The sequence below is a fragment of the Monodon monoceros genome, unplaced genomic scaffold, assembly GCF_005190385.1.
Source record: "Monodon monoceros isolate NGI ecotype Baffin Bay Population unplaced genomic scaffold, NGI_Narwhal_1 Super_Scaffold_19, whole genome shotgun sequence".
Classification (NCBI taxonomy): Eukaryota; Metazoa; Chordata; class Mammalia; order Artiodactyla; family Monodontidae; genus Monodon; species Monodon monoceros.
This window is the reverse complement of record NW_021703775.1, coordinates 40216910-40243238: the sequence shown is the minus strand read 5'-3', so window position 1 is coordinate 40243238 and position 26329 is coordinate 40216910. Positions and strand designations below refer to the sequence as shown.

Below are 26329 nucleotides of genomic sequence, written 5' to 3'. Positions count from 1 at the left end.
AGCCACAATGTATGATAAATGTCAAAGGCATTGAATTTGTAAAAGAAGATATTTTGAGAGAGAGACCACAATTCACATAACTCTTATCACAGTATATTGTCATAATTGTTCTATTTTATTGTTAGTTATTGTGTTAATCTCTTACTGTGCCTAATTTATAAATTAAACTTTATCATAGGTATGTATGTATAGAAAAAATATAGTATATTTTGGGCTCAGTACTATCTGTGGTTTCAGGCAACCACAGGGGTTCTTGGAACATACCCCCTGTGGATAAGGGGTTCTACTGTAATGTTGTTTCAGTTGTTGAAACATGATTTACTTTGTACCCTGAAATAAATCTAGTAGAATCACAAAATAGGTGGTTTTCAAGCAGACCTGTAGGAAGAAAGCCAAGTCTAAGATGATGCAAGTAAACTCATGCCACTTAAATACAACTGCATTAGAGATTAAGTAAATTAGAATACAGAAAATGAGTTAATAATCATGGTACTAGTGTGTACAATACAATTTAGGTAAATGAACTCAAATTCCAACAGCTATATTCTCCAAGAATAATAGTTCTTATAACATTTTTACAATTTTACATAACAAATACACGTAAAATGAATTTTACAATAATTAAAGCCGTGAGTAAATGTTACTTCCTGTAAGAGATAATATAATTGTTTTATAATAAAAAGCAGTAGATCGCAGAAAAGCTCAGTAAAAAACAAAAACTACACAGAAATTCAACTTTATGATGACAAAATACAGACTGTGTATAAATACTAGTTATAAAACCTGACTGTCTAATACTATTTATATCTTGGGTCTTAATAATTACTGATTAGAAACTATATTTCAACATTTTTTCTTATCTGGCCTTTATACCACCTGTCTAATTCTTTTTATTTTTTAAAAATTCATACATATCTTTCAATATACTCTATTATTCTTTATAATATTAGTTAATGCCTAATATAGGGTTTTGAGATTCAGCAAATAAAAATATAGGATGCCCACTTGAATTTGAATATCAGATAAACAACAAATAATTTTCAACATAACTACAATTTGGTGTAAGTACAACAACAATTTTATAGTGTAAGTATGTCCCAAATATTGCATGGGACATTCTTTTGCTAAAAATTATTTGTTGTTGGTCTGAAATTCAAATTTAGCTGAATGGTGTGTATTTTACCTAGTGATCTAGTCTAAAACAGTGCATCACGGGGACTTCCCTGGCGGTTCAGTGGTTAAGACTCCGCACTCTCAATGCTGGGGGGTGGGGTGGGGAGGATGGGGGGGATGGGTTCAATCCTTGGTCAGGGAACTAAAATCCTACATGCTGCACGGCACAGCCAGAAAAACTAAAACAAACAAAAAAACCCCAGTGCATCACATTATCAAAATCTATTGTTTCAGCAACCTTTTATTCTTCTCATCAAGTGTTGTCTTGTGGCCTATGATTTCAGCTATAGTTCTAATCTAGGCTAAATCAATGCAAGTGAGATTTATACATTTTTATTTGCTCAAAGTTATGTTACATAATAAATTGTTCACTTTAACTTGTTAGATCATATTACTAAGACCTTCTTGTAGATTAGATTTTTAGAGCTACCTTTATCTTTGCCCTGTATAGACCAGATATACAACATTCCTAATTCTATACTGTCATCTTTTACTCAAGTGAAAAGACATTTTCTCTCCATATAACTTTAAAGATTAAAAACTTTTGTAACTTAGAAGTGTATGTTTAATAGTCATAGAATCAAGTCTCTCTTTTCTTCCTGTTCATTTTCAATCTCTCTTTCTTTCTCTTTGTCTTTCTCTCTCTTTTTCTTACACACACACACACACACACACACACACACACACACACACATCTCCTGACCCACCACATACCTATGGGATTATAATAAACTTGAAATTATTTCAACTGTGATAGTGTTTGAAACCATAGAAGTATTAAGTTACTCTGTATATTATCTGAAGATGTGATATGATTTTTATAAGTTGTATGATTTAAAATGTTTTTTATTACTTAGTGGATCAATGGAAAAACGAGTTAATCTATTTCTTTTAAGATTTGCTAATGAACCCTTTACCAAGGACTTTTTTATTTGAATGGCAATTGACTATTTTCTAACTTGCAATTATAAAGATTTTAGCCTATGAAACAAATCTGAAATAGTGAGTGACATTTGAAATAAGGAAGCTTGAACATGAGCTTCACAAACAACCAGAGAAATATATCCTTGGATAGCCATGTGTCATTTGTTTTGGATTTTATTAATAAAAAGACATTTTATTCCTTTATTATTCCTCAGTAATTGTTGATTTTCTTTACTTTTGTGTTCTATCACAAAAATCTAATATTCAAAACAAAGAATAGAATTTTTTCTAACTTTTTTATATATGTGGTTGTATTGGGTTAAATTTTAATAGGCTCCATAAATAAAGCCTCTCTTAGCTAAACATTTATCTGGGTTCTTTCACTGAATCAGACAAATAAGACAAACATTTCGCTTTGTGAAATATCAAAAATTCTCAAGTTGATCAGGGATTGTTGAGACATATACTAGTTTTTCCAGTCAAGGGGAAGACTGTTTTAAAACTGAATTAAGTAATAGCCTATCAAATTCTCAGCAGTCACAGTGAATGTAGAGACTTAAAGACTAGTTAGCTAGCCATTATTCTAATTCCAGAGACCAGTTAGTTGGCCATGTAGCCTAATTTCACAGTTGAAAGGCAAAGAAATGCAAAAATATTCAGACATTAACATTCATGCAATGAAGAAAAGATTTGCAATTTTACTGTTTGTTTTGTTTACTGATTTACTGAAAATATTCATCAAGAATTGTCTAATATATTGTATTCTGTTTGATATGTCTTTATAATTAGGCAGGGCAGTCTGTAGGAATTTAGATGCAAAAACTATTTTGCCAGGGATACAGGCTTACATAGGGATTAATTTAATAACTGAAAAAAATCTAAGAAGATAAAGGTATTAACATATTAAAAATTACCAAAATGGATTGCTTTTCTTTAAAAATGTGGATTCCTTTTCTTAAAAAAGTAATATAAGCTCATCGTAGAAAATTTGAAAAATATAGAAAGAGCACAGATTAAAATTAAAATAATTTCTTACTTCAACGCTTTTTAGAGAGCTTTTACTTTTTGATACATTTGTTTCTAATTTTCTAATATTAATTTTTTTTACAAAATTGGGATCATATTGGCTGTTGTTTTTCATAATAAGATAATTAAATGTAAAAAGTCAGTAAGTGAAGTAAAGAGAAATTTAGACCTAACTGAATAAAAGTTAAGATGAAAAATAAATCTGGTGAAATGATATAAAAATTTATTAAGAAGAAAAAAAAATAAGACATATAAAAGAGGAATTAAAAAACATGGAAGAACAACTGAAAATGTCAGTAACAACATTCAAAAAGATAAGAGGTAAACATTCTTCCAGAGTTGTTGAAAACGTCAAAACTCAGATTGAGAATGCCAATCAATCTTAAACAGAATTAAAATTCTTAGTCACAATTATATATATCATAGGTAAACAAAAGAACAGCATATATAAAGAGAAGATTTCAAAATTATCTAGTGATGGTATTTTAAAACTTGATTTAGAGAGTTCCATTTCCAATAATTGAGAACTTGGAAATTTTGACCAGTCTTCCTCTGAGAACAACTAGGAAAGTTGAACAAAAAGAAAATTTGTTTCAAATCTTCAGAAGCTAACAGACATTGAAAATTTATGCTAGAAAACTAAAAAGAAACTCAGAGGGTGGAGCCAGGCATTTGGGGCTGCTTTCCCCTTAAAAGTTTATGCTGAGGGAGGGTGGGAGGGAGGGAGATGCAAGAGGGAAGACATATGGGAACATATGTATATGTATAACTGATTCACTTTGTTATAAAGCAGAAACTAACACACCATTGTAAAGCAATTATACCCCAATAAAGATGTTAAAAAAAAAAAAAAAAAAGCTTATGCTGATTCTGGAAAAACTGATCCACCTGAGAAACTGAGCAGAGATTTCGTTGGACTTGTGAAGACATAGAGAAAAATTGGTATGTGTAATCTGCAAAAGTATGGAAGCTGGGGTATCTAGGGCATGGAAACTTTATTGGGCCACAAAAAAGGAGTAAGTGTGAATCAGACAGACCTTCCTTTGTAGAGACTGAAGCTCAATTTTGAATAAACCTAATATTTGATTGATTTAGGGTAATCCAGGATTATTGCTTGTTTCTACTAGCTTCCTACCAGAAGCAAATATAAATCATCTGTGGAAGATGGCAACATCAACCTATATCTCAAGTTATCTTAATATCTGTCACTCAATCAATAAAAAGCATATATATATGAAGAAACAAGGTAAGGTGACTTAAACCAAAAGAAACAATAGGTAGTAAAAGTAGACCTACAAGGAATCAGGATAATATAACTTTCAAAATAGAAAAATAGTCATGGTTAATATGCCCAAGGAAATAAAATAGACCAAGAATACTGGGAGAGAAGTAATAACAATAGTAGAGAATCAACTGTAAATTCTAACACTAAAAAGAAGATACATACATTGATATTGAAAATGGAATGCATAGCAGGAAAAGCACGTTAGACACAGCTAAAGAGAGGATTTGAGAACTGTATTCAAGTCAGAAGAAAATACTAAGAATTAAGCACAGAGAGACAAATGATGGAAATTATTGAAAAATACAGAGGACACACAGGAAATACAACCAAAAAGATCTAATTTAGATGTAACTGGGATTCCAGAGAGACAGAAGAAAACAAGCAGGGTAGATGTCATATGTGAAAAGAGATTAGTTGAGACTTTTTTAAAAAAGTGATGTACCATCAAACCAAACATTCTACAACTACCATGAACCCCAAACAGGAGGAATACAAAAAAGAAAAAACACTGTGGGACAGCAAATTAAAACTGCTCCAAAAGAAGACAAAATTTAAAAAGCATCCAGAGAATATATATTTAAAAAATATCTATCCAAACTAAAGAGGAAGTAAAGATATTTTTAAACAAACAAAAACTTAGAAAATTCATCATTAGCAGATCCTTGCTAAATAAATATGGGTGATCTTCATGCAGAAAACAATAATCCTGAAAGGAAACTTAGCTGTGTAGGAAGGATTGAAGAGCAATAAAACTGTAATTACATGAGCAAATGTAAACACACACTGTATAAAACAAAAATAATAACAGATTATGAGATTTAAAAATATATATGAAATTAAATACATGACAATAGTAACAAATAATTCATGAAGGGATAAATGGTGATAAACTATTTTAAGATCTTTGCTATGTATGAAAAGTGGTTGGACTTTAACAAAACAAAGACATGTGTTATAACCTGTAACATAAAATCTAGAGAAGTAGTAAAAGGATATGTAACTACTAAGAATAATAGAAAGAAAATGAAATAATAAAAAATTCTCAATCATTAAAATAGAAAGCAAGAAAGACATAGAAGGCAAGAAAAAGAGTACATATGGACCAAATAGGAAGCAAATAATAAGAAAATAGATACAAATACAGTAATTACATTAAATGCCAATGAACTAAATGATCCAAAAAAGACAAAGGCTTTTTTGACTCAATTTGAAAAAACCTATAAATTACTTATAGGAGGCATCTAAAATATAAGAATACATAAAACTTAAAGGTAAACAGATGAAAAAGTTATCCATGGTTCACAACGGAGGCTGAGAAGTCCCATTATCTGCCAAAAGTTGGTGGTGTATTTCTGAGAACCGGAGGGCTAATGGTGTAATCCCAGTCAAGGGCAGGAGAGGACACCGGTCCCAGCTTAAACAGTCAGGCAGAGCTAGTGAACTCCCCTTCTTCCACTCTTTTGTTCTATTCAGGCCCTGAGTAGAACACACTGGAAGGACAATCTGCTTTACTTGGTCCACTCATTCAAATGCTACTCATATCCAGAAAAACCCTCACAGACACACTCAGAAATAATGTTTATTCTGGGTAATCTGTGTCCCAGTCAAGTTGACACAAAAAATTAACCATCATAGGGAATACTCTTGGGAACACCACCAGTGAGGGGAGTGAAGGAAGTCCCATTGTGCAGAAAAGTGGGCTTGTACTATAGTCACAGCAAAGCTTCTAGGACTAGTATGGTCCATGGAAGTTGTCCACATTGAGGAAAAGGGACAGGCCTTTGTGTCCCCACACAAACTGGTTATGTGATGTGGGCTGTCCCAAGAAGGGAGTAAGATCTTAGGTGAGATAGCATCCTCTGACTGAAGAATTCCTGGAGAAGGCCTCAGTTGTATCCATCATCAACCAAAAGTCCCAGCAACTGGTGAATCCAGTCCCTCTGTACTGAAGGAAAGATACAGACAGTGTACCACAGCATCCATTACACCCAGTTCCCAGATTTTTCCTCTGGTAGATCTGATCTCTGAGAATTTTAGCTTTGAAGTTTATATAAAATTGACTGCATATGATCTCTAGCTCCCAGGATGGACTGTAAACCTGTCAACAGAATCCAACAAACCTCCTTGTCACCATATTTAGTTCTAGGATGGGCACATCACCAAATAGAATTACCTGACCAAGATAACTTCTTTGAGGTGACCAAAGTCACCACAGATGGTTGAATCAGAGCAAAGACCAAAACTGTCTTTCAATCTCTTTCTCGCAACATAAGCAAGGAAATATGTAGCCCTCTGAGCTTCTGGCAGCCACTGCTTCTGACTAGGGAAACTAGGCATGGAATGGCAGGCACTAAGGTACACAAGCTTTAATTAGTTAGCAGTAGGGGAGCTGGGGTCAGGATAAAGCTGACACCTCAGAAAGAAGTAGAGTTGTGGAAACAGCTCAGGGTCTGAGATGCCATTAGACTTCTGGATAAAAACAATACGGAAGACTCTCAGTGTGAAGACTGTTTCTGCACTTACATGAGCTAAATATTTCTCATACTGTTTAAGCCAGTTTGACCTGTTCTTTGGTCACTTGCAAAGTAAAGGGTTACTGAGACACCTGAACTGGAGACATCTATTTGTGTTCATTGCTAAAGTTTCTATTAATGTGTAACTATTTCTTTCTGTAAAAATACATTTTTTCAGCTTGTTCTTATATACTTCTATAGAATCAAATATTTCATTGTTTTCATTTGTACTGTCCTCTATACTAGTGCCTATCTACACTTCTATATTGTACCCTATCAGTAAAAAAAGAAAAAATTGAGCTAACAGCTTACTAAGTAGGTTGAACTGTCAAAGTAGACTCCGGCTAGTAATAGGTATTATCCAAGATATAAGCAAACTTTACTAATGATTCAAAGGATACAGGCAAGAACTGTAGCGTTTCTTTGTAGAAAAGGCCAAATCCTTTAGCTACAGTTTTCAAAAATATCCCTTTCTCTGGCATTAGGATAATTTGGGTGAAGATAACAAATTCTGAACAATGGATATGGAAACTTCTTTCTCAAAGAAGCCATTTCAGTTTTGTGGTTCTTAAGTTTTATACTCAGTTGCACAGATAAAATATATCTATGGGGCTCCCCTGGTGGCGTCGTGGTTGAGAGTCTGCCTGCCGATGCAGGGGACATGGGTTCGTGCCCTGGTCTGGGAAGATCCCACATGCCGCGGAGCGGCTGGGCCCGTGAGCCGTGGCCGCTGAGCCTGCGCGTCCGGAGCCTGTGCTCCGCAACGGGAGAGGCCACAACAGTGAGAGGCCCGCGTACCGCAAAAAAAAAAAAAAAAAAAATCTCTAGCTCATATTTAAGTTCAACAATTCTCTTAAGTCTTTTGTCATGAGGTCACCAGTACAAAAGCTTTTCATAGTGACTTATCTCAAGTACTGGAAAAAAATATTTTGTGATTCAGGAAAATGCAATCTCTGAATCTTTTTACCTAGGCATGTAATACATTGTATAGGTACATATACACATTGCTATATGCAAAAACAAAACTAAAAACCAACAAAAAACCTGCCAGTCTCTCAGGCTGTACCATGGAACCTTCTCTCCTCTTTTGTCTTTATACCACTTGTATTGAATGTCATCCAGGACCATGTGCTGTATTAACAAAGGGAAGCCACCAGTGTAATCTGTACAGTAAGTATTAGTAAAGGTTGATTTCTTATTTTTAGTTTAAAAATAAGATAATTAATAGATCTACTATGTCTTCTTATACCTCAATTGATCACTTTTGTTTTCACATCACCTGTGACGTTCACACCTAGAATTGTATGCACATTTTATTTAATTCCTAATTTGATTTTCTGCAGTGTCAGTTTTGATCATTACTGCCCTTTGTATGCCATCTGATATTTCAGACTACTCCATTGTCATTTTATTCCTATAGCCCCTAATTTTATTGAAATTGTAAAGAGTACAACATAGATACTTACTAACTTTTTTTTCCTAAGTTGAGTAGTATTTACATATGCTTTGCCCATTGTGTTTAGGTCCATGTTGACTTATACTATATGAGATAATATTTTCATTGATTCCTCATGATGGTTTTTTTTCTGGATTACTCATTCTTTAACGAGGAACAACCAGTATATCCAGGCCTACACGTTGTAAGTTGACAATGTGAACACAGATTCCAAACTTTCTCCTACTCAGTGTCCACCAGGATGCTGCCAAAATTCTCCTCTCATACCTGGATCTGGAGAACAATAGATGTGTACTCCCAAATTTGTGGTTTCTAGCAAATGCTTATTTGGTGCAGCTGAGGCAGGGCTATTTTATTTAACTCCACTACCTGGTTCCTTTACAATGAGAGGCAGTCTGGTATATTGTTTAAAAGCATACTATCTCAAATCATATTGCGTGGGTTCAAACCCAGCTCTACAACCTATTAGAGGTGTGATCTTGGGCAAATCACTTAACTTGTCTCTACCTTAGTTAGCATATCTCTAAAATAGAGATGATAATCTTTACCTCACAGTGTTGTTATAATTCTATGGCAAATAGTGTGACTGCTTATTAACTTATGTTTGGATCTATTTTTTACTAAAAATGCCAGATGAAAATAAAAATCTCTAGACAGTACTAATTCCCTATGTTTTTCCTATTTCTACTCTCACTTACAGCTGATTTAATATCCAGGCATTATGGAGTTCACCTGTCCCTATTCACCTCTGGTTAGTTTACATACTGTGACTTTTGGACACTCAATGGATAAGGGAATTTAGTGTGTTGGTCAATTTTGCTTGCCCCAACAGGGGAATAATCACCGCTCTTTGTGGTTGAACACAGGCCTCCATTTCCGCTATAGGGATAGGGAATAGAGGTACGCAGGGACTCTCACCCATCTCCTACCTGCCTGTCCATGCAACACTCTCAGAGGCCCAGACATGAGTGGCATCCTTTCTCAATCTGATACTTTTACAAAATTAATACTTTCAGAGTTTGGCAATTCCGTGTATCCCTCCCACTCACAGAACTCCTTACCTTCTAATGTATTATGTGTATACTGTCTGCCTCTACCCTATCTAGAATGATATCTCTAAAAAGACAGGGAATTGTCTCTGTATGTTTACCTAAAACAGTGCCTGGCCCAGAATAGGCCCTCAAATAATATTTAACACATTACTCACTTTACCTTATAGTACAATTGTAACTCTACAAGTGTTCCTGTGTTTTCAGAGGCTTTTCAGTGGGGAACTCTATCAGCAAAGCTTAGCTGACCACCATAACTTGGAAGTCAAGTGCATTATTTTAAGAGCCAATCATCTGGACTTTCTCCAATGCATATCAGTTTTTAAAAAATATATATTTAACAGCCCAGGGCATCTTTTCTTTGGTAGTGTCAAAGAAGACAATTGAAGTCACTGAATTTGCATTAAGAGCAGCAACTTTCCCTCCAACAATAGCTGCCTTAGGGCAAGGGCAAACCTTCAGCACTGTTGGCTAGACAGGGATGAAAAACAGGCACTGCTCTACATATATCATCCAATGAAATTGGTTTTGGTTAGTAATACTCATGGCATTCCTTTTTTGGGTTTCTTCCAATTCTTTTCAGTTCTGAAGTTCTGCCTCTATTTATGATGATTCCAACTGCCAGTCAAAAAAGCTTCTATCCAAAGCTGCTAGCTGAGAAGATACTTGAACTGGAATTTCTATTAATAAGTATGTAAACACTGATTTAGTGTCCTTTATCTAATAAGTCATATTAAATCATGGAAGAGATACACAAGTTGTGTCTGGTGTGCTTTTCCTCTTGATGGATTTTTTTCTTCCAAATCATAGTCCTTAAATTGCTAAGATGGTAAGAAATGTAATCATGGCATTTAATCCTACTGACATTGCATTTTTGGGTCCTGTTAATATACTGGGAGATTAAAACCAGTTCAACAAAATGAAACTGTAATAGTTGAAATTCTGGGGTTCTCATTGTTATGCCACAGATTCAAATTCATAATGTCATTTGCTATTACATAAATGCTATTATCTGAACTAAATATCACTTACTATACGGAGAGCAGTATCTGCATAGGTCATTTTCCAACAATTCTCTAATTCTCTGATACCAGCTGGGTGTCCTACAATTCATTTATATTCTGACACTAACTACCCAGAGCTAGCATCAGACTTCATAGATTGAAGGGCTCAGTCACATAAGACTGCACTCACTTCAGACACCAGTCACAATTCCTGGGTCCTGCACTCTGTCAGACTTGACTAAAAGTCAGGAGCTCCCACAACCCACCCTCACCCTCAGCTTCAATAATTATTAGAACGATTCATTATTAGAACTCAGGAAATCATTGTACTTGGATTACTAGTTTATTATAAAGGGTACAAATCAGCCAAATGGATAAGATGTTCAGGGCATGGTATTAGGAGGAAGGAGCAGAGCTTTCATGCCTTCTCTAGGGAGTACCACACTCCCAGCACGTTGATGCGTTTACCAACACAGAGCTCCCTGAATCTTGTTTGTGAGTTTTTTAAGGTCTTATTCTTTAGACCCATATGATTAAATCATTGGTCACTGGTGATTAAACTCTATTTCCAGCCACTCTCCCCTCCAGTGAGTGTGGCCGGTCTCTCCCTTCAAACTATCTAAGGGGCCACCTTGAGTCACTTCATTAGCATAAACTCATAGTGAAAAAAAGCTCATTATTATGAATAGCAAAAGACACTCCAGTCACTCAGAAATTCCAAGGGTTTTAGGAGCTCTGTGCCAGGAACCACAAATAAAAACCAATTTTTTTTTTGTTATACAGCACTGGGTAAATCATATTTACTGACAAAGGTATTTTCCATATTATATCTAAATAATACTAAATATTTTAACTACTATTATGTAACCAGGTACTTTGAATTTTTTTGAGTGAAAAAAATAAGATTTAAATCTTCCAGTGTGTTTTAAAGTAGCAAAAACTTTGTTAAACATTCCGGTATCTGAAAATTCAAACTATGCTAGGTTTTTAAATCATTACTAGGAGGAAGTAGGCTTATGGAGAAGAATAATATTTCAAAAAAAAAGCAAAATTTTAACTTTAAATGTATTCCATTTTCTATTTTTAAAAATAAATTATTTTAATTCCAGTTTTAGATGAATAAAATTAAACCAAAAAAAATCAAGAAGCAAAAAAATAAAATTAGAGTCTCTGTTCTTTAAATGCCAACACATTTTAATGGTGAAATATGAAAATAGACATAATATAAAAATATCTTTAAATATTATAACCAAAGTTTGATCATCACCACAAGGTAACCTGTATAAGTGTACTTGCGGAAGGCATTTATGTAACTTCCAGCCACATTTACTTGTATCTGTTCTTTACACATTTACTAAGGCCATCAAAAATGCATACTGAGAGAGCAGTGGCAGAATATTTACTCTAGATAATATATTTACATATTCTGGTTGCTAATACACTATGTGATGCTGAAAGAAATAAATAAGTTAAAATGTTCTTCCAGTGGTAACCTTGTAAAGAATTTAATTTCAATTATCTAAAAACTTTTGAATATGTAATTCCCTTCCTATAGTTTTAAAATAAGTAATACTTGCTAAAGAGTTTTGTAAAAAGAGACAGGTATAGTAACTTGCTTAATACAAACTGATTAAATTTCTCATATTATTTTTATATTGAACTGCAGTATTTTCTCAATTTACTCAAATTTTGCACATTATAGGTTAATCCTTTAATAATACTTTCGGAAGAAATATCACCTAGACAATAATGATATCACAATGTTTCTACTTTCTCATAGCAGGGATTTAATAACAGCTATTAGTAGCAGAGATAATTCTTTGCTAATTGGTTCATCAGTTTTTAAATTGATACATGTACTAAAAAATTTATGCACAAACTTGGGAATGTACTATGTTATAATTTGCTCTAGCTAGTGTCCTTTTCTATCTTCCCAAAGAGATAAACCATCAAATCTATACAATGTACACTGGACAACAGCAGTGTAAATCATCAGCACTATATGGTCAAGAATAATTCCAATTAATACAATGTCATTTCTGCTACATTTAAGTACCTATTTCAATTCCTATTATGAGGTTTTCTTCAGTTATTGGTTCTCTGTTTACTCCTTTTTCTTTTTCTAGAATCAAGTCTGTGGGCTCTTGAGTTACATTGCCTAGGTCTACCACTTAACAAATCTTCGATCTTTGTGCAAGTTACTTAAATGTTCTGTGCCTCAGTTTCCTCATCTGTAAAATGGAGAGCATATTAGTATTCACCTTGTAATGTTGTTGTTGTGAGGATAACATCTCTTATTGCATGTAAAGGATAAAAAAACTCTGGCACATAATAAGAGTTTAACAAACATTAATTATTATTGATAGTATTTTAATCATCATATTCCTATAAATCTTCTAATTTACAGATTCTCCACAAAATTAAAATTGTGTTTTAATTTTGCATAGAGTTTGCATCTAAATGCAATCTTTTTAAAACTTTTAAATTGCTGCATTTGTATAGATACCACCTTTTCTAGACTCTTGTGGGGAACATAAACTAGAGGGTTTTGAAAATTTGCTCCTGTTTCTTGGAATGAATCTGTTTTATTTCCCCCAGAGGACATTTGCTTTATCTCCTCACAATAGTTTTCCTTCCCTGAACTACTAAATTTTCCATTTGCCTGGTTATTTTTCTGTTTGTTCAGCTTTACAGAGTGAGACACTTTCTCAGTTGGGGAAGTTGTTGCCGAATCAGTCAGCAGTTACGTAGATTTCATTTCTGCTTTAGTTACAGTTAAAGGAGAAAAGGAAATATCTTCATTTTCTATAGCTTTATTTTGCTGGATCTGAGAGTCGCAAGTGCTGGCAGTGAGCAGTGCAGGAGTTTCCAGGGGAAGGACTCACATGACAGAACGTTCTCCGCTTTGGTAAGTGGGTTTTCCTTCACAGTTGAACACCCCCAAGTTAGCTGATCTCCTGCCCCTGCCTTCTCCACCTAATGTTATTAATCTCGCTGTTGGTCTGTTGTGACACTGCTCACTCACTATTGGTGCCCTCTATTTGCCCTCCATTCACTACTGGAGCGGAGTCAATCCTCAGCCTCTGCTCAGAGATTGGATTATGTACAAGAGGTGTTAGGCAATCTTGTTTTCTTATTTCACAGGTGGACTTTTTTTTTGTTGTAAGTGCCTTATCACAGTCTAATTTTTATGGCTCTCCATCTGCTCCCATCTGCAATAGTTTTTGTAGGAACAGTCCTCTAATATGGGCCCCTTAATGGGCTTTTTTCCTGTTATGCAACACTGTTAATAATTTTTTTAAAATTTCTCCCATTATTTATATTTCTTTGATCAATTTCTTGGACCAGTGCTAAATATATGTGCACACATTACTATCCTGAAATGCAAATCTCCTATTTTCTCTTTTTTGGGGGGAGATCATTACTTTTCCAAAGTACTGATATTAGTGTATAACGAACCCAGATTTCAAGTATGGGATTAAATATGTAATACAGCTCCTTGAAAAAGTCAGTTACCTTATTTCTTGCTAATTATAGTAAAGGCACTTTCTTGGATTTGTTGTTGAATTTCTGTTAAAAAAATAAATGACCACAATAATGTGAATTTTTAAACAGCTACTTGATAATTATATGAAAATATTCATAGAATATGTTGCAACATAATAGAGACAACAAATCTGTAGAAGATAATCTCCCTTGAATATTAGAAAATATATTTTTAAAAACAAAAGCTTTAAATCCATTAAATTAAGTCCAGTTCTTCAATGAGAGGAAATTTTAACTTGGTTCATCTTACTTGTTAATTTTAAAAGATCTTTATTTTATGACTCATGTACGTGAGTGTTTTCCTCCTTTCTAAAATTCATGTTCATTTGCAGCAATTATTTGTTAAAGGCTTACGTTCCTAAAATTTATGTTTCAAAAGGAATGTTTTCATTTGTAAATATAGTGCAATATTGTAATGTTGAATTATACTTTTTCAAATTACAGTACCCCTGAAGAAATTCTGATATGCCCTCCAGGCTACTTAATTATACATCTGACTTCTCCCTAATTCCTCTGAATAAAAATACTGGTCTAAAAAAAGATACTGATCTATGTGGAGAAACCACATTGAAATCTTTGTTTGGTTTATTTATTTATGTATTTATTTATTCATTTATTTATTTTTTAACATCTTTATTGGAGTATAATTGCTTTACCATGGTGTGTTCGTTTCTTTTTTTTTTTGAACTTTATTTAATTTATATTTTATACAGCAGGTCCTTATTAGTCATCAATATTATACACATCAGTGTATACATGTCAATCCCAATCGCGCAATTCATCACACCCCCACCCCCACCCCGCGCCACTTTCCCCCTTGGTGTCCATATGTTTGTTCTCTACACCTGTGTCTCCATTTCTGCCCTGCAAACCAGTTCACCTGTACCATTTTTCTAGGTTCCAATTATATGCGTTAATATACGATATTTGTTATTCTCTTTCTGACTTACTTAACTCAGTATGACAGTCTCTAGATCCATCCATGTCTCTACAAATGACCCAATTTCATTCCTTTTTATGGCTGGGTAATATTCCATTGTACATATGTACGACATCTTCTTTATCCATTCGTCTGTCGATGGGCATTTAGGTTGCTTCCATGACCTGGCTATTGTAAATAGTGCTGCAATGAACATTGGGGTGCATGTGTTTTTTGAATTAAGGTTTTCTCTGGGTATATGCCCAGTAGTGGGATTGCTGGATCATATGGTAATTCTATTTTTAGTTTTTTAAGGAACCTCCATACTGTTCTCCATAGTGGCTGTATCAATTTACATTCCCACCAACAGTGCAGGAGGGTTCCCTTTTAGCCACACCCTCTCCAGCATTTGCTGTTTGTAGATTTTCTGATGATGCCCATTCTAACTGGTGTGAGGTGCTACCTCACTGTAGTTTTGATTTGCATTCCTCTGATAGTGATGTTGAGCAGCTTTTCATGTGCTTCTTGGCCATCTGTATGTCTTCTTTGGAGAAATGTCTATTTAGGTCTTCTGCCCATTTTTGGATTGGGTTGTTTGTTTTTTTAATATTGAGCTGCATGAGCTGTTTATATAATTTGGAGATTAATCCTTTGTCCATTGATTCATTTGCAAATATTTTCTCCCATTCTGAGGGTTCTCTTTTCATCTTGTTTATGGTTTCCTTTGCTGTGCAAAAGCTTTGAAGTTTCATTAGGTCCCATTTGTTTATTTTTGTTTTTATTTCCATTACTCTAGGAGGTGGGTCAAAAAAGATCTTGCTGTGATTTATGTCAAACAGTGTTCTTCCTATGTTTTCCTATAAGAGTTTTATAGTGTCTGGTCTTACATTTAGGTCTCTAATCCATTTTGAATTTATTTTTGTGTATGGTGTTAGGGAGTGTTCTAATTTCATTCTTTTACATGTAGTTGTCCAATTTTTCCAGCACCACTTATTGAAGAGACTCTCTTTTCTCCTTTGTATATCCTTGCCTCCTTTGTCATAGATTAGTTGACCATAGGTGCATGGGTTTATCTCTTGGCTTACTATCTTGTTCCATTGATCTATGTTTCTGTTTTTGTGCCAGTACAATATTGTCTTGATTACTGTAGCTTTGTAGTATAGTCTGAAGTCAGGCAGCCTGATTCCTCCAGCTCCGTTTTTTTCCCTCAAGACTGCTTGGGCTATTCAGGGTCTTTTGTGTCTCCATACAAATTTTAAGATTTTTTGTTCTAGTTCCATAAAACGCCATTGCTAATTAGATAGGGATTGCATTGAATCTGTAGATTGCTTTGGGTAGTATAGTCAGTTTCACAATATTGATTCTTCCAATCCAAGAACATGGTATATCTCTCCATCTGTTTGTATCATCTTTAATTTCTTTCATCAGTGTCTTATAGGTAGGTTTATTTCTAGGTATTTTATTCTTCTGGTTGCAGTGGTAAATGGGAGTGTTTCCTTAATTTCTCTTTCAGATTTTTCATCATTAGTGTACAGGAATGCAAGAGATTTCTCTGCATTAATTTTGTATCCTGCTACTTTACCAAATTCATTGATTAGCTCTAGTAGTTTTCTGGTGGCATCTTTAGGATTCTCTATGTATAGTATCATGTCATCTGCAAACAGTGACAGTGTTACTTCTTCTTTTCCAATTTGTATTCCTTTTATTTCTTTTTCTTCTCTGATTGCCGTGGCTAGGACTTCCAAAACTATGTTGAATAATAGTGGTGAGAGTGGACATCCTTGTCTTGTTCCTGATCTTAGAGGAAATGCTTTCAGTTTTTCACCATTGGGAATGATGTTTGCTGTGGGTTTGTCATATATGGCCTTTATTATGTTGAGGTAGGTTCCTTCTATGCCCACTTTCTGGAGAGTTTTTATCATAAATAGGTGTTGAATTTTGTCAGAAACTTTTTCTGCATCTATTGAAATGATCATATGGTTTTTATTCTTCAATTTGTTAGTATGGTTTATCACACTGATTGATTTACGTATATTGAAGAATCCTTGCATCCCTGGGATAAATCCCACGTGATCATGGTGTATGATCCTTTTAACGTGTTGTTGGATTCTGTTTGCTAGTATTTTGTTGAGGATTTTTGCATCTATATTCATCAGTGATATTGTCTGTAATTTTCTTTTTTTGTAGTATCTTTGTCTAGTTTTAGTATCAGGGTGGTGGTGGCCTCATAGAATGAGTTTGGGAGTGTTCCTTCCTCCGCAATTTTTGGGTAGAGTTTGAGAAGGATGGGTGTTAGCTCTTCTCTAAATGTTTGATAGAATTCACCTGTAAAGCCATCTGGTCCTGGACTTTTGTTTGTTGGACGATTTTTAATCACAGTTTCAATTTCATTACTTGTGATTGATCTGTTCATATTTTCTATTGCTTCCTGGTTCAGTCTTGGAAGGTTATACCTTTCTAAGAATTTGTTCATTTCTTCCAGGTTGTCCATTTTTTTGGCATAGAGCTGCTTGTAGTAGTCTCTTAGGATGCTTTGTATTTCTGCGGTGTCTGTGGTTACTTCTCCTTTTTCATTTCTAATTTTAATGATTTGAGTCCTCTCTGTCTTTTTCTTGATGAGCCTGGCTAAAGGTTTATCAATTTTGTTTATCTTCTCAAAGAACCAGCCTTTAGTTTTATTGATCTTTGCTATTGTTTCTTTGTTTTTATTTCTTTTATTTCTGCTCTGATCTTTATGATTTCTTTCCTTCTGCTAACTTTGGGTTTTGTTTGTTCTTCTTTCTCTAGTTCCTTTAGGTGTAAGGTTATATTGTTTATTTGAGATTTTTCTTGTTTCTTGGGGTAGGCTTGTATAGCTATAAACTGCCCTCCTAGAACTGCTTTTGCTGCATTCCATAGGTTTTGGATCATCGTTTTTTCACTGTCATTTGTCTCTAGGTATTTTTTGATTTCCTCTTTGATTTCTTCAGTGGTCTCTTGGTTATTTGGTAGCGTATTGTGTAGCCTCCATGTGTTTGTGTTTTTTATGTTTTTTTCCCTGTAATTCATTTCTAATCTCATAGTGTTGTGGTCAGAAAAGATGCTTGCTATGATTTCAGTTTTCTTAAATTTACTGAGGCTTGATTTGTGACCAAAATGTGATCTATCCTGGAGAATGTTCCATCCGCACTTGAGAAGAAAGTGTAATCTGCTGTTTTTGGATGGAATGTCCTATAAATATCAATTAAATCTATCTGGTCTATTGTATCACTTAAAGCTTCTGTTTCCTTATTTATTTTCATTTTGGATGATCTGTCCATTGGTGTAAGTGAGGTGTTAAAGTCCCCCACTATTATTGTGTTACTGTCGATTTCCTCTTTTATAGTTGTGAGCAGTTGCCTTATGTATTGAGGTGCTCCTATGTTGGGTGCATATGTATTTATAATTGTTATATCTTCTTGGATTGATCCCTTGATCATTAGGTAGTGTCCTTCCTTGTTTCTGGTAACATTTTTTATTTTAAAGCCTATTTTATCTGATATGAGTATTGCTACTCCAGCTTTCTTTTGATTTCTTTTTGCATGGAATATCTTTTTCCATCCCCTCACTTTCAGTCTGTATGTGTCCCTAGGTCTGAAGTGGGTCTCTTGTAGATAGCATATAGATGGGTCTTGTTTTTGTATCCATTCAGCCAGCCTGTGTCTTTTGTTTGGAGCATTTAATCTATTCACGTTTAAGGTAATTATTGATATGTATGTTCCTATGACCATTTTCTTAATTGTTTTGGGTTTGTTTTTGTAGGTCCTTTTTTTCTCTTGTGTTTCCCACTTAGAGAAGTTCTTTTAGCATTTGTTGTATAGCTGGTTTGGTGGTGCTGAATTCTCTTAGCTTTTGCTTGTCTGTAAAGCTTTTGATTTCTCCATGGAATCTGAATGGGATCTTTGCCAGGTAGAGTAATCTTGGCTATAGATTATTCCCTTTCATCACTTTAAGTATATCATGCCACTCCCTTCTGGCTTGTAGAGTTTCTGCTGAGAAATCAGCTGTTAACCTTATGGGAGTTCCCTTGTATGTTATTTGTCATTTTTCCCTTGCTGCTTTCAATAATTTTTCTTTGTCTTTAATTTTTGCCAATTTGATTACTATGTGTCTCGGCCTGTTTCTCCTTGGGTTTATCCTGTATGGGACTCTCTGTGCTTCCTGGACTTGGGTGGCTATTTCCTTTCCCATGTTAGGGATGTTTTCAACTATAATCTCTTCAAATATTTTCTTGGGTCCTTTCTCTCTCTTCTCCTTCTGGGACCACTATTATGCGAATGTTGTTGCGTTTAATGTTGTCCCAGAGGTCTCTTAGGCTGTCTTCATTTCTTTTCATTCTTTTTTCTTTATTCTGTTCCGCAGCATTGAATTCCACCGTTCTGTCTTCCAGGTCACTTATCCATTCTTCTGCCTCAGTTATTCTGCTATTGATTCCTTCTAGTGTAGTTTTCATTTCTGTTATTGTGTTGTTCATCTCTGTTTGTTCTTTAATTCTTCTAGGTCTTTGTTAAACATTTCTTGCATCCTCTTGATCTTTGCCTCCATTCTTTTTCCAGAAGTCCTGGATCATCTTCATTATCGTTATTCTGAATTCTTCTGGAAGGTTGTGTATCTCCACTTCATTTAGTTGTTTTTCTGGGGTTTTATCTTGTTCCTTCATCTGGTAGATAGCCCTCTGCCTTTTCATCTTGTCTATCTTTCTGTGAATGTGGTTTTTGTTCCACAGGCTGCAGTATTGTAGTTCTTCTTGCCCCTGCTATCTGCCCTCTCGTGGATGAGGCTATCTAAGAGGCTTGTGCAGGTTTCCTGATGGGAGGGTCTGGTGGTGGGTAGAGCTGACTGTTGCTCTGATGGGCAGAGCTCAGTAAAACTTTAATCTGCTTGACTGCTGATGGGTGGGTCTGGGTTTCCTCCCTGTTGGTTGTTTGGCCTGAGGCAACCCAACACTGGAGCATACCTGGGCTCTTTGGTGGAGCTAATTGCGGACTCTGGGTGGGCTCATACCAAGGAGTGCTTCCCAGAACTTCTGCTGCCAGTGTCCTTGTCCCCATGGTGAGCCACATCCACTGCCCACCTCTGCAGGAGACCCTGCAACACTAGCAGGTAGGTCTGCTTCAGTCTCCTCTGGGGTCACTGCTCCTTCCCCTGGGTCCCGATGCGCACACTACTTTGTGTGTGCCCTCCAAGAGTGGACTCTCTGTTTCCCCCAATCCTGTCGAAGTCCTGCAATCAAATCCCACTAGCCTTCAAAGCCTAATTCTCTAGGAATTCCTCCTCCTGTTGCTGGACCCCCAGGCTGGGAACCTGACGTGGGTCTCAGAACCTGTAATCCAGTGGGTGGACTTCTATGGAATAAGTGTTCTCCAGTCTATGAGTCACCCACCCAGCAGTTATGGAACTTGATTTTACTGTGATTGCACCCGTCCTGCCATCTCATTGTGGCTTCTCCTTTGTGTTTGGATGTGGGGTATCTTTTTTGGTGAGTTCCAGTGTCTTCCTGTCGATGATTGTCCAGCAGCTAGTTGTGATTCTGGTGTTCTCACAAGAGGGAGTGAGAGCACGTCCTTCTACTCCGCCATCTTGGTTCTTAATCTGGTTTATTTATTTTTATAGTAGAGGTATGGTCTGACTAAGAATCAGACTCTGATTTTTCTTTTCAACTCTCCTCTATATGATCAAGGTATAGCTGACCACTTCCAAATATGAAGGTACAAATAACAGGTTCTCTCCATTCTGCTGGTTTTATTCCATCTGCCTGAAATGCTTCTCCAGCCCCAGGGCTTCAACACTACCTAGTCTACACCCTCATCTCATCCAACCTCTGCGTAACCATGGGTTATGTGCCCCCTTCTCTGGGAGTTTTCCTGAACCACCAAGCTTGGCTTATACTACCTGCATATGCTCATCAGTATTACAGTTCTTTTCACACAGTATTGACAATACCACTCTAAATGCCTTTCCTCCCAAACAAATAAGCTTAGCAGGCAAGAACTATGCCTTCCTCAAATTTCTATTTACAGTACCAAGCATAGCATCTGCTCTCAAAAATATTTGTGGAACTAATTACTAAATAATGTTACCATGTTAAACATTAGAATGATAAAGAGAAAATTTGAACACTGCTCTCACAGAGCTGGCAACACTAAGAATATCAGTACTAGTACTTTAAGTGTGGGGGTCCTATATGCTTTAAGACTAATTAATAAGTATCTCTGAGTTTATTTTGTAAAAATTTGGCAGTCATCATGTAAATGACAACATTATGTAATGTGGACATGAGCTAAAATTTATCCATGACTCATATTCATACCAGGTTTTCATAGCAAATGTGACAGAGAGAAATGAGACAATTATCCAGGAAATTGGGGTGTGTGATGGGAGTAGAAAGCTTTGACCTAAGTGACAGTGAGTGTATAATTTAATTCAGCTTTGAATTTCAGTTATGGCAGAAAAAGGGGTAGCCTTCCAGTTAATTCAGGATCTTTCAGGCTTCTTAGCCTCCTGGTTCTAGTGCAGTCTTTCCTTCTAAACAAGTGCTTTTCATCAACATGACCTTGGGATTCTGTTCATAAAGCTACATATCTGAGGAGGACGAGGGCTTCTAACAACTCCTCAGAAGCATACTAATCCCCTTAATGCTTAAAGAGTAAATATATATTATTTCAAAAAGAGAAAATTGAGTATATTATACAAAATTATAGTTATAGAGAAATAACTAGAGGAACTAGAAAAACTATATGCTTCAACTTTTTAAACAATTCAAACATTTAGAAGGAAAATACAAATATACATGCAAAACAAAGAAACACAGACCACTAGGGATGGATTAAAAAGAAGTATTAAAAATAAACCAAAAAAAGATGTTTAAAAAAAAAAAAGAATATGAATGAAATGGTTAACACAGAATCTGGCATATAAGCTCTCAACAAATAGTAAATATTAAAAATAAATAAATAAATAAACCAAAAAAGCATAAAGCAAGGTAACATCACCAAGAGTAAACATATCAAAACATGTGGAAGATCTATACACAGAAAATATTAAACTGTACTTAGGGACATTGTCTGAAATAGTAAAATACTGAATGCTAATTAAGTAGCAATCAACAAAGATCTGGTCAAATAAAGTGGGAGTACTTACAATCAAATACTACCTAGCCACTAAAAATTAAAAATGTTCTTTTTTCTTTGTACAGATATGGAGCTATTGCCAAGATATACTGTTAAGTGACAAAGCTAAGGTATAGATTATTGTGTAAAGTATACTACTATTTGGGTAAAATGCAGACAAATTACTGTCCTATGTAAACATATGCATATACAATAGAATCCAAATATATTACATATATGCTTAAATTTGAATCAAAAGCCTCATAGTAAATATTAGTTGCTTCTGGGGAGTAGTATTCGGGGTAAGAAAGAAACTTGCTTTTCATTGTATAATTTGTTGTACAACTGAAAGATGTGCATGAATTATCTTTTAAGTTTTTTTAAATAATAGGTAAAATCTCTGAAGTAATTCGAATACTTAGAGTTAAAAGCCACTGGTCTAGTATAAACCATTTAGACCTTAATAAAGCCACCGTGTAGCAGAGGTTCATAAACTTTCCTGTGCCAAATAGACCTCTTTGACAGTCCAGGAAAGCTTTTAGACTCACTCCTCATAAATCTTTGATGTTTTTTAAGTGGATGAAATAAAATAAAATACTTAGGATCATAAAGGAAATAAAATCTATTAAACTTAGTTATCAAAATATTTTTAAAACCTAGATCTGACAGTGGGTCAGACTTTTGTAATAGTGATGAACGTAAATGATATTTTGAGCTCTATTATGATATGAAAACATCTTCAATTTCTTTTGGTGGAAAAATCATAAATAATGCTAATACTACATAGTTTGTTATATAATTACAGTATATGTTAATTTCCAGTTAAAATTAGTGAAAATAAAGTTGTGATTTTTTTTTTCCTCCCTTCCAAGTTCACAGACCACTCCTAAGGTCTATCTAGGGATTCACTGAGTGTCTATGGGCTCCAAATTAAGAACATTTTCTTTATAAGATTTCTCTGGGCTTAAATTCTTTCAGATTAAAAAAAAAACACAGATCTTTGTCATGAGGGTTTCAGATGAGTAGCTAATGTGTTAACTGTAGAATTTTTCTTAATTCCCTCTTATAAATATGCTTGGGATATTAATTTTTTCTAAGATACCACAGTCAACAACTCAGTCAAAGATATTGTGACAATTTTGAGTTCATACTAACCTATGAAATGAAAAATACATCAATCAGTTACCCAGTAACTCCTTTCTATGTAGACATCTGTTATTATTGATTCTAGCCCTTTTTTTTTTTTTTTTTTTTGGTAATTAAACTTCCTCACTTTTCTCCAGCCCACCCTAAAGTCAGTGAATTACAGCTTTTTACATTTTCTTTACTTTTTGCACAGGACTCAGCCTGTAACAGCTCCCATACCTCTCCACACCATGACAGATTTCTACTAAAACCTACATCTTCATTTGATTTTATATGGCATCGCATTTTTTAGCCTCGGGTATATGATTGAAAGAAATTGCTCAAATTCCAATGCCCCTGCCTTTTAAACAATGCTTGCTTCTTCTTTTGTCTCAACAGTCAAAGCTGTTAATACTTTGAACCCTCTTTAAGTTGCAAAATGGCCACTTGAAAACCTTAATCAGTCAGAAAGTTGGTAAATTATACCTTCATGCTATCCATATTGAGTACCCATTACTCCTGGACATAGCACATTAACTGACTCATTAGCTATTTCAAACCATATGGAGTTGGGTTTGGGTGGGTCATTTTGATAATATCCTGAGGTGAGTTTCCTAATTATTGCAATTATGTGATCTCAATCATGAGGCCAAGCTCACAAAATAGTGTCAGTGCCTTTAGAATGAGTGTCAATGCACCCAGACAATGACTGAGATGAGCAACATGCTCTTTGGTTGTTATAAGTCCCTTGATACCCAAACAGTAATTAGTTGAAAACTTCTGAGAAATGCCAGAAACAGTCTTGAGAATCAAGTAAGCATGGAGTGTTACAGTGCTTGACAGTCATGAATAGATGGGCCAGAGCTGAAAGTGGGAAAATTTGAATATCTTACTGTTGATGCTTTTTAGACATTATGTTTCTAATATAAATTTTGAATAGTATTTTAAGCAACAGGCAGATTTTTTTTTTTTTAAAAGGAGTGAGAACAGAGCAAATGTAAAAATTATGTTGTCTATGAGAAATTCTGTGATGATATCACAAAACAAATGTGGGAGTTTAGAAGTTCACATATTTGGGGGGATGGGGAACAAGAGTTGTTTTTTAAATAACTGAAAGTTTCATATTGTAAAATATACATGAAAGTTATCATTTTAAAGTGTACAGCTTTGTGGCATTAAGTGCATTCACAGTGTTCTTCAACCATCACCACCATCCATCTTCAGAACTTTTCATCTTGCAAAACTGAAACTGTACCCATTAAACAAGAAGTCCCCAGTCCCTCCTTCTCCTGGCCCCTGGTAACTACCAATCTACTTTCTGTTTCTATGAATTTGACTACTCTGGGTATTTCATATAAGTTTAATCATACAATATTTATCCTTTTGTAACTGGCCTGTGTCACTTAGCATATCTTTAATAGGTTCATCTCTGTTATAGCATGTATCAGAATTTCCCTCCTTTTTTAAGGATTAATAATATTCCTGTATGTTTATATGCATACATACACATACCATGTTGTTTATCCATTCAACTGTTGATGGACACTTGAGTTACTTCCACCTTTTAGCTATTGAAAATGAAACAGAGGAATTCCCTAAAGCTTACCAGTTCCTTTCATTTTTCTGGTTTCTTTACCTAACAGCCAAAGATAAACATTAGAAATCAAAAATTTCTGTTCTTAGGGCTCTAAGATATATATGAAAGGGTTAGCACAATCAGAGCTGCTGAAGTGGGTTATCCGGGGACAACAACTAAACACTATTCCAAGATCAATATGGAAGCTTTGGAAGGGAGTGGTCATGCTCAGGTTGATGTAAACAACCAAACTGTTGACATATGGAAGTTTTCTGGAAAAAGGAAAGAAGTCTGTAATCCCACAGCTGAATGATGAACAGATAACTAGCTAGGAAGAAATGGTTTAAATATTTAAAATCTAGAGATGGGGAGACACAGGAACAGCTTCTGAAATGAACCTATATTTAGGCTGGAAGTGTGGTCAGTGTGAGTAGGTCTCAGATTTGACAAGCACCACTCATACTTGTGAATAGCTTTAGAGTTCTGGACAGATATTTCCAATTTAAAGTTGAAATAACAGGCTTAGAAGTCAGAATAAATCGGGAATTAGTAGCAGTTTGTGTGTGTGTGTGTGTTTTATTTTTTCATTCTGTTAGAAGTATTAAAACACTTGACAGTAATATCTCTTGTTAGTTGGAATATAAATTCAGTGGATGTATGATGTTCAACAGTCGGTCCATGGAGAAGACACTCCCATTGGCTTTAACAGTTCTAAGGTTATTTTTGGTCAGAAAGAGAATCATGGCCTTCTTGATATTTTATTTTGGAATTGTTTGTTCTTCTAAAATTGAACCTGTCCAAATTTATTCCTAGCTAGCCTATCCACTGATCCTGTTGAAGCAAATCTGTTACCTAAATAAGGGCCAAATACCTTAAAGACATTTTATTTCAAGGTTTTCATGCTCTCATAAAGACCTGACTCATAAAGTACTAAGCTCTTAAAGTGTTATGCAATATTTGAGTAAGAGTGCATGCTGAGGGTGCGAATTTAGTTGCTTAATGTGACAGCAACTTCCTGAGAAGGATCAGTAATTTTGGAAATAAGGTTATCTATAGAGCTTCAAAAATAAAGAAAAAAAACCTTCTCTAGAAACTAAATGTAAATGTGGGTGATGGACCTTGTTTTATCTGCCTAAGGGTTAGTTTGTGGAATAAAGGCAGAAGGACTGAGTGGTAAGGCTTCTCTCCTGGGCAAAGGACACCTCATTTGGCCACTATTTAATGGAGTCATTCTGTCCTTAATCCCATGTTACACTGAACATTGTATGAAGTATAGCAGAGCGGTTAAGAGTACAGGTTCTGCAACTAGACTGTCTGGGTTCATATTCTGTCTCTGCTTCTTCCCTGCTGTGTGATTGTAAGCAAGTAACTAAACTGCTCAGATCCTCAGGTTTATCTACTATAAAATAGGGACAGTAATATACATATTTCATTTTTGTTCTTTTTTTAACTGTTAAATGAGTTAATACCTAGAAAGCAATTAGAACAGGACCTGGGACATATTAATAGTTTAATATGTGGTAAGCCATTACTGTTGCTCTCACTGTGGTTTCCTTCTTTCATTTGACTTTCTAACAAGAATTCAAAAACCAATTCTAGAGAAAGC

General features: G+C 35.0%; 1 protein-coding gene across 2 annotated transcripts in view; it reads left to right on the top strand.

The window, feature by feature from the left end:
* Positions 1-13263: 13263 nt before the first annotated feature.
* VRK2 (VRK serine/threonine kinase 2) overlaps positions 13264-26329 on the top strand; it is a 125222-nt gene continuing 112156 nt past the window's right edge. Inside the window, exon 1 of one of the 2 annotated variants that reach the window (XM_029231588.1) lies at positions 13264-13338. The gene's annotated coding sequence lies outside the window, so the exon portion shown is untranslated. The remainder of the gene's footprint in view (positions 13339-26329) is intronic. The other variant, XM_029231587.1, reaches the window with a different exon arrangement.